This window comes from Rhagoletis zephyria, unplaced genomic scaffold, assembly GCF_001687245.7.
Source record: "Rhagoletis zephyria isolate East Lansing unplaced genomic scaffold, Rhagoletis_zephyria_1.1 Rzeph_scaffold_00065, whole genome shotgun sequence".
Classification (NCBI taxonomy): Eukaryota; Metazoa; Arthropoda; class Insecta; order Diptera; family Tephritidae; genus Rhagoletis; species Rhagoletis zephyria.
Window position 1 is genome coordinate 44,766 of NW_016157149.1, and position 10,096 is coordinate 54,861.

Sequence of the window (10,096 nt, forward strand, 5' to 3'; positions counted from 1 at the left end):
TTCTCTGCGATCTTGTTGCCTGAGTACGAAGATTGCTGCTTATCATAACATAAATTTAAAATCACATAAATTGTAATACATACTGAAATAAGAGATCAATGCGTTTATCTCTTGCATACACATACCTATGCATGCATTAAATAATAGGCTTTGCATGTATATAGCCGATGCACATGCAAGCAATAAAAATATAATTAGAAGACCAAGGCATTGGTTGGTAATCTTATGTAAATATACATACATACATGCACATGTACATATACACACACATACATATATAATTAGTTAAGGAAATAGAGTTAGAAAATTGTATATAAAAGAAAAATGTTGAATAAATTATTCAGATTCGTAAAGACTCTCAATAACACGCTTCTTTTCTTTCTTTTATATTTTATGCTTTACTTCCCCCCACCAGAGGTAAGGGGTAAAGCATCTAACTATCTGTCTTCTTCTTTCTTTATTAAGGTTTTACTTCCCCCCCCCAGCGGTAAGGGGTAAAATTATTAATATTGAAAGTACTAACCTCTCATTTTATTAAACTCTACTTCCCCCCACCAGTGGTAAGGGGTAGAGAATTTTAAAATAAGAGTATTTGTAGTTCGCGCATTGCTGAGCGTTACTTGTTACCCCCCACCCGAGGTAAGGAACAAGTGACTCAGCTCTGCTACGAACAATAACGATCCCACATGGTTCGCCTTGCACCCGATCGCAGCGTGGCCCTGTAGCGACGCCATTTTTATCTGCAGCTTCATGACACTCCTCATCGTACCAGTTGTTCTTTCGGCCGCTTTGTTGAAGAGTGCTCTCAGGGAGCAGGTGTGAGGGTCGAGTGGCGAATAAATTGGCCGTCTGTTGTGATTTGAGCTTTTCGACGTTAAGATTTTCTTGCATTGCTGGGCGCACATTTTTTGTTGCACAAAGGAGGGTGCGTATCTTGGCTGCAACAAGATAGTAGTCCGAGTCGATGTTTGATCCTCGGAGTGTACGTACATACGTCTGAAACACTAGAAGCATGCCTTCCGTCTATCCAGCGCCGAACGCAGGTAGGGGTTTTGGGGGTTCACAACACTCTCCCCCCCCCCCCCCNCTCCCCCCCCCCCCCTTCTGTTGCATGAAAGCCCCATACACTCTTTTCGTTTACACTTGCAACAGAGTTGCATTAGCTTCAATTGGTTTTTTAAGATTGATCAGGGAAGTCGTTAGAGAAATTTATCAGAAATGTATTTAAACGAGTTTCCATAAAAATTTTGACAGTTGATTTACAAAGTTTACACAATTATAATTTTATACGGTTTACATATAATGCATTTATAAGGTGTGGTGAATAGCCTTATTATGTTTCTGTAAAGGAATTTTTTCAATGTACCTACGGAACATAGTCTAACAACATTCCTAGATGCTCTTAATGCTTGAAATCAATCACTATACCCAAAGGTATACGGAGTCTTGCAGATAGGTACAACACTTCTTGTAAGAGTTGCTTTTATCGAACGCTCCTTCTTAAGCATAAATCATAATTACGAAGTCAATCTGGGGAACAAAGACTAAATGATTTAGCTTTATTGAACTTCCACAGATATATAGAAGTTACGAATGAGGAAATAGTGAATACAATTTTTTTCTTTTAAAGCACATATATAAGCACTCGAAATTGTAAAAAAAAAATTAAATAAAGACATATTTCACCACCAAAACGTATATTTGATGGAACTGACTAAATAAAAAAAAATGTTTTAAAACCCCCCGAAAAAAATTTTGCGTTCGCCCTTGCGTCTATCATAATATGGTTGATTTGGTTTCCCGTTTTACGATCTGGAGACAGTCATGTAGTACTACATATTACCATGTTTCGGACACCAGCGAAGTCGATCAGCCTCAATCCGTTGCCGGACGTTTCGTGGTGGAGTGTGAAGTCTCCGACAGTGATGCCAAAGAACCTTCCTTGCCCACCTTGGTATTGAAATCACCAAGCACGATTTTTATACCGTGTCAGGGTGGCGCTAAAATATTCTCTCCAAGCGCTCATAGAAGAGATCCTTGGACGCCTCGTCCTTGTCTTTCATAGGAGCATGGGCGCAGATGAGCGAGATATTGAAGAATGTCGCTTTGATGGGATTGTGGCTAGACGTTCGTCCACCGGGGTGAATGCCAGTACTCGGCGAAGGAGTCTCTCTCACACCACAAGTCTCACACCGAATTTACGCTCCTTTACGTGGCAACTATAGCGGATGTCGCAAGGCTCCACGAATACCTTGCCTTATACCTTCCAACGCATTTCTTGGGTGGATATTCTAGGTGCATACCCTCAAATCACAGTCCTTAATACATTTCCCGTGGTCATCATCAGAAAAAGGAGGTCTCATCCAAGACTGATTTTTGTTTTTCATTGGGCGGGGTTTTAACGCGGCGGGACCCAAACGCAACTCACGCGAAGTTTTACTTCTCACTTTAGCTCGCTCCCAAACGGGTGTTTGGTCTAGAGCTGGGATACTATCGATAGTACCGGCACTCGATAGTTTTCGAAACGATAGTTGAAAACATCGATAGTATCGATAGGACTATCGACGTGAGAGGTAATGAATTGAAATGCTTAGTTGCTTGAAAATTAAATAATTAATAAATTTATAAAATTTATAAATTAGTTTCTAAATTAAAGAGATTATATAATCTTGTTTAAATTTGCGTGTACCAATAATAATAATAAAATAAACTTATAATTTATGCGTCTGAATTATATATACTTATATACATACACTTGCATCTACTTGAATAGCGACAGTGAAAATCTGAATTTGTTTTTTATATGGAAAAATTTAATTCGGATTTCGTTGGTCCCTTTTGAAGTGGAAAGAAGAGAAATTGGCTATAATAATACATTTCTAATACTACAAAACAAAAACAAAAGATATTCGTTTAAATTGACAACTCATACTTATAAAAGTTCAACTGGGATCAAATACGGAGGCGCATATCAAAATCCGGACAAAGAAAATTATTAACATTTTACCATATTATAAGAAAACGAATAAAGTACTGGTCAAAATAACAGCACCACAACATTTTTAGCAGTTTTGACTATGTTTTTGTTTTTTTAGTGTCTACTAATTTTTTATAAAAGCTGTACAAAACATAAACAACTACAAAATCATTAAAATTTCAAGCTTCTTAATTCGAATTTCTATAAAAATTTTGTGTAAGCGGTTTTATAGCATAAGCTTATAGTTGCTAAAAATTCCAATAACTAAAAATTTTTTTTGCCGACTGTATTGTTAATTTTCTTGGATAAAAAAAATTTAATGTAATGTTAAGAGATGTAAAGAAGAGAGAAGTTTCGCTAAAACCTACATCGATAGTTTTCAAAAACTATCGATAGTGGCGACAGTTTTCAACTACTATCCATAGTATCCCAGTTCTAGTTTGGTCGCTACCCAGAGGATACGCAGCCGTAAACATCCGGACGTTTTGAGCATTTCAATTGAGATTTCAATATAAAATGTTATTTAATGACCATAGAATAAACTTTGGATCAGGTATATGAGTTTCTTTTGTATTAAGGTATCCACACATCTAAGCGATTCTGTCGGTGCGAATCTGTTCCGATAAAATTTACACCAATGCCGACCATAAATTTAAGTGAGGAACCACACACTTAAGGTATCCACACACCTATGCGATTCTGTCGGTGCGAAACTGTTCCGAAAAAAATTACAACAATGCCGACCATAGTTTTAAATGAGGAACCACAGACTTATACGATTTTGCTGCAGCGATTTATTCGAACATGCACAGTTCTGCTTTTCGTCGTGCCGAAATCGCAGACTGCCGCGTTTTGAGAACGAAAAAGGTCAATAGAAGGATTTTACAATATTAAAACAAAATTGAACGTAAGAAAACAAAACATATGTATTTGATGTAGAAAAGTTAAGAATTTTATTTTTGTTGAAAAAAATTTTATGTTTGTCTATAAAATGACAGTTTTTACGGCGATAAAATCGCACATATGTGTACGTATTTGCGTTTTCGAAGCAGTAACGTCTGTAGCATCAAAAACGGTGCGGATTCGTTGCGACAGAATCGCGTAGGTGTTTGGATACCTCTATACAATTTTACTGCAGCAATTTATTCGAACATTTACAGATCTTCCTTTCGTCGTGCCGAAATCGCAGACTGCCGCGTTTTGAGAACGAAAAAGTTCAATAGAAGGATTTTACAATATTAAAACAAAATTGAACGTATGAAAACAAAACACATTTGATGTAGAAAAGTCAAGAATTTTATTTTTGTTGAAAAATAATTTTTGTTTGTCTATAAGTTGACAGTTTTTTCTGCGATAAAATCGATCAGATGTGTGCGTACTTGCGTTTTCGAAGCAGTAACGTCTGTAGCATCAAAAACGGTGCGGATTCGTTGCGACAGGATAGCATAGGTATGTGGATTAGGCTGGGTCGATTTTGTATGGGGGAAAATAAAAGTGATTTGACCGTATTGTAATAGTAATATTATGATGTCTTAGGTCTAAGCCAATTCTTATTGGCCACGAAAGATTTATTTAAAACTTATCTTTAGCCCGCGCAATTGAATCAAAGTGTATGAATTTTGAAAATATGACTTTGGCTTGTAATACCTATGGAATGCGTTAATTATTATAAGTAGGACCATATATCAAATTAAGGGTTATTAAATTTAGTACCTCACGTTCATTTACCATTTTTCAATAAGTCTACTAGTTTTTAAGATATTAAGATAAAACTTACAAAAACTATAATTATCCCTTATGAATTTTCAATTCTTCATTACTTCAGCAAACAAGTGAAAAATACAAAAAAGTGAGACGAGATTTATTTCAAACGTTTTAATGCTTTCGTATGTTTATATAATATTAAAAGGACCATGGACTTGGTCACGTCGATTTGGTCAGTTTTCAAGATCGTGGTGGATGAAGTCAAACAAGTATTGTCAAAGATTATGAATCGTTTGATATTAAGTTAATAGTAGTTTCAAGCATATAAGTATTTACACACATCAACATAATACAATTAGGGTGAGTCCATTTATGCAGTCTTGAAAATTGGGGCGAAATGGTTTCATTAGTCACCGAAGAAGCACATTTTTCGCGGTTTCTAAATTTGCCGTTATATGAAACTAGGGGACGAACATTAAGTGTTTAGATAAACATAAATATTTTAGTTAAAAAATAAATGTAATAGTCTTTAACATATCCTGGGAAATCCTTTTGAGGACCCTCCAATAGGACGATATTGCTTTGCATTCAGCTTGAACGAAAAAAGTCACTCCCTGGCATACTATTCTGAAATCCGGCTCTTTCATTTAAAGGTTATTTATAAAATTGAAGAGAATTTTTTTTTTAGAAAAAAAACTGGAGATCCATTTAAGTTTTTCAATATAACTTTGGTAAATGTTACTCGATCGGCACCAAATGAAGGCGAGACTTGCTGTTAATAATATGATGAAAATCGTTCAGATTATAAACAAATTATTTTAAAATAAAAAAAAATGTTGAACAAAATTTGCAATTTTTATATTGTATGCATGAACATAAGTAAACTAATTAGTGTTTGTAGAAGTTGTGCCCGTTTAGTTATTCCATACTCATTTGCATAAATAAAATTTTTCCACGATGATGGAAAATAATGGATTTGATATTAGAGCCATCGAAATTGTTCCAAAAATTGCAAAAATTCGCAAACCATAGCTAATATTAAAAAAAGTTAAGAATATTTGGAAACAGCGGCATATATGCACGCCAGTAATATTAATGCTGTTCTTTACACCTTTTAACTATAGGCCAGTGCAACTATCAAGAGAACAATTAAAATTTTATTGAAAACAGATAACTTTGATATTAACGATAAACTAAAGGGCTGCGAGAAATGACATTTGACTTTATCTTTTGCGTTAACGGATTCACTATCTAATAATATGCACCAAACCTTTTTGCTGAACCCAGAATTTTGAACAAGAATTGGTCTTATTCGACTAGTGTGCTGTGGGTGACTTGGCGGCCGATGCGCGGGCTCTTACAATTAAAATAAAAGACTAATATTTTGTAGGCTTGTTGTTGACTTCATGATACAATATATTTTCACTATTACCAAGGGATTTGAGAAAAATTAGATTTTCGACCAGCCCTAATGTGGATGCCTTTAAATTATAAAAAAAAAATATAAATAGAGGTGGTAACCTTGTTTCGTTATTTATGTTTAGAATCTATTTCAGTCGTCTTTCATTTGATACCAAATGTGTTTAATTTCGATAAGCGGTTTGTTTCTTATCAGGAAATGACTTTTGTTTCGCACTTGAAAAATATTTGGCCAGGTTTAACTTAAAAAAATAACTGTTATTTTCGCTCCCTGTTTAAAATATAGCATTGATAACACGATTTAGAGTTTTAATATGGGATAGAATTCAATTTTATTCCCTCCAGTATTTTGCTGCACATGCCTTTATTTCTTGCAAAAAAAGATTACTTCAATATTACGAATATAAAAAGCCTATTCAGATATTCATTTACGTATAAATGCGAAAAACTCGAACTTAAAATGTTCGATTAACCGATAATGAAAGTATAGTCGACAGCTTTCCACTACTCGAAAATTGCTAACCGATTAACTGTAGTCGTCTTCAGTCATATTCGAAAACTTCGGTTAATCGACTAACCGAATAGCCCGAGCTCTAGTACCTACGTGTGAACTACTTATCCGCTGGTTTGCTTGTTTCCTGCGAGTATAGGAACCCACTGCCATAAAATATTTTAATGTGGGAAAATAATCAGGTTTTAAAAGTTACGTATTTTGTAGTCCATTGAGACCGGTTAAGACTATGGGTAGGACAACTGAAATGGCAAACAAATAAGTACTTTAATGAAATTTTCTAACAAAACACTTAAACTTTTATTTCTATCTGTTGCGGTAATTTAAGTTTTTCACCATAAAAATCTTACCCGCTAACAATGCGCGCACATGCAAGCAGAAGACAATTTTAACCCCTTAAACTTCGAGCTTGACCAGTTACGCAATCGCCGTCCAGACAAATGTGGATGTATGTACATCCATTGTCGCGTCTGAGTGAGTGTACGAGTTTGGGCTTACTTGCAGGCTATGATTATTAAGTGGCCACTACGAACATTTTTTGAACTGGCTGTCTTGCTGTTTTTGTTGTTGCCGTACAAGTGGGGTTAGTTTTGTATTTACATACTGGTACATCAAGAAAGAAAAACCGGATTTTTCTTTTAAATTATTTGAAATTCCGCTACAAACTACTTAAATTTTTCGATGTAAAAAAAAATTGCTTGCTTTACTTAGGAAAAAATTCCGGTTTTTCTATGTTAAGTTTTTAAACGTTTTATTTTTTTTTTGAGTCAAAAGAGGGAAATGCAATAATTTTAGAAGTTTTTTATGGGCTTCAGACCAGCAGAGTTTAGTCTGTAATCGGCTGAACATACGCTAACATCTTTTAACATATTTAGTTCAAACGTTGCGTTAGATACACATTAACATTTACATATATACACATACATATGTAAATACATACATTTTTAATCAAGCATGGAACCAAAGTGAAACTTAAAATAACTTTACGCTTAAAAATTAAAACTGTTACGCACAAAAGTAAGCTAAAATAAGTATATCGCGTTTTTTAAGGTAGATAAAGAGTTCTGCAGTGACTCAAACAATATTGTTCATACTATAACCAAAATCATGTAAATAAAAACTTATTCAAATGTAGAAAAATTCAACAAATTTTGATCAGAACATATGAAGTTACTTGCCAACGCAGAGCACAATAGTAACCGTCGCGGCGCCCAAAACTAAAGCTTATTTTTATGTACCTAACAGCTGTACTCAGAAGGCTTCATTAAATTTGTTATAATGAGCTTATAACTAACGATCGTGAAATACTTTAATCAACGGAACATCGCAGAGTAAAAATTAAATTTTTCATCAGTTTTAGACCTTTTTTCTATGGTATCACTTAATCTTTACTGTCGGTTGTAAGTCAAATATATGAGAAGGCAAACAAAAGATGGTCGGAAGAACCCACGTGTGGGACAAATCTGGCCGAGCCTCGACAAGAAAAGATCTGACGCCCTCATTCCGTTAGAACGCCCTCTACTAAGGCTGGTGACCGGTATCATTAAGGGCCAGTGGGTTTGCCGGCCAATGACTTCTGCCGTAGTTGCCGCGACGTGGACTGTGACTGCCCCGCCCTCATGTGGGCGAGAAGACAATCATTCCACCACCACCTTTTTGTCTGTCTCGCCGATTTAACTGAAGCAGGCATTCATGAATTCTTGCGCTTTCTGAACGCAACCAACTGGTTCCACTTCTAGGAAGACGGACGGGTTCGAATTCGAGCTCTCAATCGGTATCACAACGGACCCACTGGGTTTAAGCATGCCTCTCTCCTACGTTGGATGAAGGCAGCCGCTTCAACCTAACCGAAGTCAAATATATGTATACATACATATCTAGATTCACTTTTATTACAAAAATTCAGAATAAATTTAAATAAAACAAAAAATTGAGAACTCTTAACGTGGTCACTGCAGGATCGTCTATCTAATTTCATGCAGTTTATAACAGTGTTTGTTTGAAACTCAAATACATATGATTTGGCGCAAAGCGATCTTGTTTTACTTTAAACAGATTTTTGTTTAGGAATTTTTTCGTTTGAATACGCTTTTCTTCTGCATTTAATAGATGGTTTTTCAGAGTTCGAAAACACAAAAAAAAATTCTTTATTGCTTTTTGCATCTGAAGTCATTTGAACCTGGGGCATCCAAGGTTACAAGAAATCAGTGGTGCTTTGGAATTCGTTCACATTTTGAGTAATTGTACTTGTGCTAGCTATGAAAGTGCAATTTTTTAATAAACCCTGCGATTTGTGTATAAAATTTTCCGCGTTTTCCAACAAAAAAAAATGTATACCACACCTGAAGTAAAGATTTCAAAACAAAATTTTGAACACTTACACAAATTTGGTTTTTTTTTTTTTTTTTAAATAAAAGCTTGAAATATTGTCTTACAATCGTCTCAGCTAGCGCTGGGCATAAACCCCGACTTGAAATTCTTACAGGTGTAGTGTGCGCGAACATTGTTATTTAGGAAACCACGGTGCGACTTAACATCTCACGGAACCCTACTTTCGCATCTAGAGTACAAGGTGGAATTATCTCAGCACTTCCTTCTCAGTTGCCCGGCTTTCAAGAGACTGAGGCTTAAACACCTCTGCCCGCAATTTTTTTTATCTTCAGTTCAATTACACTGTGCGACATCTCAAATTGGTATTGAGTAAAACCAAATGTATGTGATAGTTTTAGACAGTGGCGTAGCCAGGATTTCGCGAAGGGGGGAGCGGGGGGGGGATGAAACAAAACTTCAGCGACACCTTAAATGTGAGCCCCTCAACGGCTAGAGGCGTCGCCTTTGCATAAGTATTCTATATGAGCCCTTCTTACCGCTATATATTTCTTGTATATGTGCGAAGAGCAATCGGTTTTATAAAGGTTTTGTAAGACTCTACTCGTAGACTGTGCTTTTTTTTACCTTCCTTTTCTTAGCTCGGGATGTAACTATGTAATATTGATGCGCCTAAAAGATGCAACGATTTCTATTCTCAAGTTACATACCTGATGACGGTACGAATGGCAATTATAATAGGGAGGTTTTAGTTTTTTAAACTATAATTTTATTATAATATGTCTGTGAAGTTGGCATTCGGTATGACGCAAAAAGACAAAGCTGTTCAATAGTTCTAGAGTTCTTGAAAAGGGGAAAAAAGTTCTGGATATTTTGACAAAAAAAAAATTGGTTCAAAAAATGTGTATGCCAGACTAACACAGCATACGACATGTGGCAAAAAGGTAAATAAAAAATTGTCCTGAGTAGATTTTCATTCGTTCTAGAGTTCCTGAAAAGAAAAAAAAGTTCTGCAAAATTACGCCGAAAAAACATTTTCTTTTTTCAAAAGGCTCGAAAAAATTAAATTTTGGAAAAATATAAAAATTAAAACTGTTCTGAGTAGCTTTTCAATAGTTCTGGAGTTCCGGAGAAGAAAAAAAATGTCTGCAAAATTA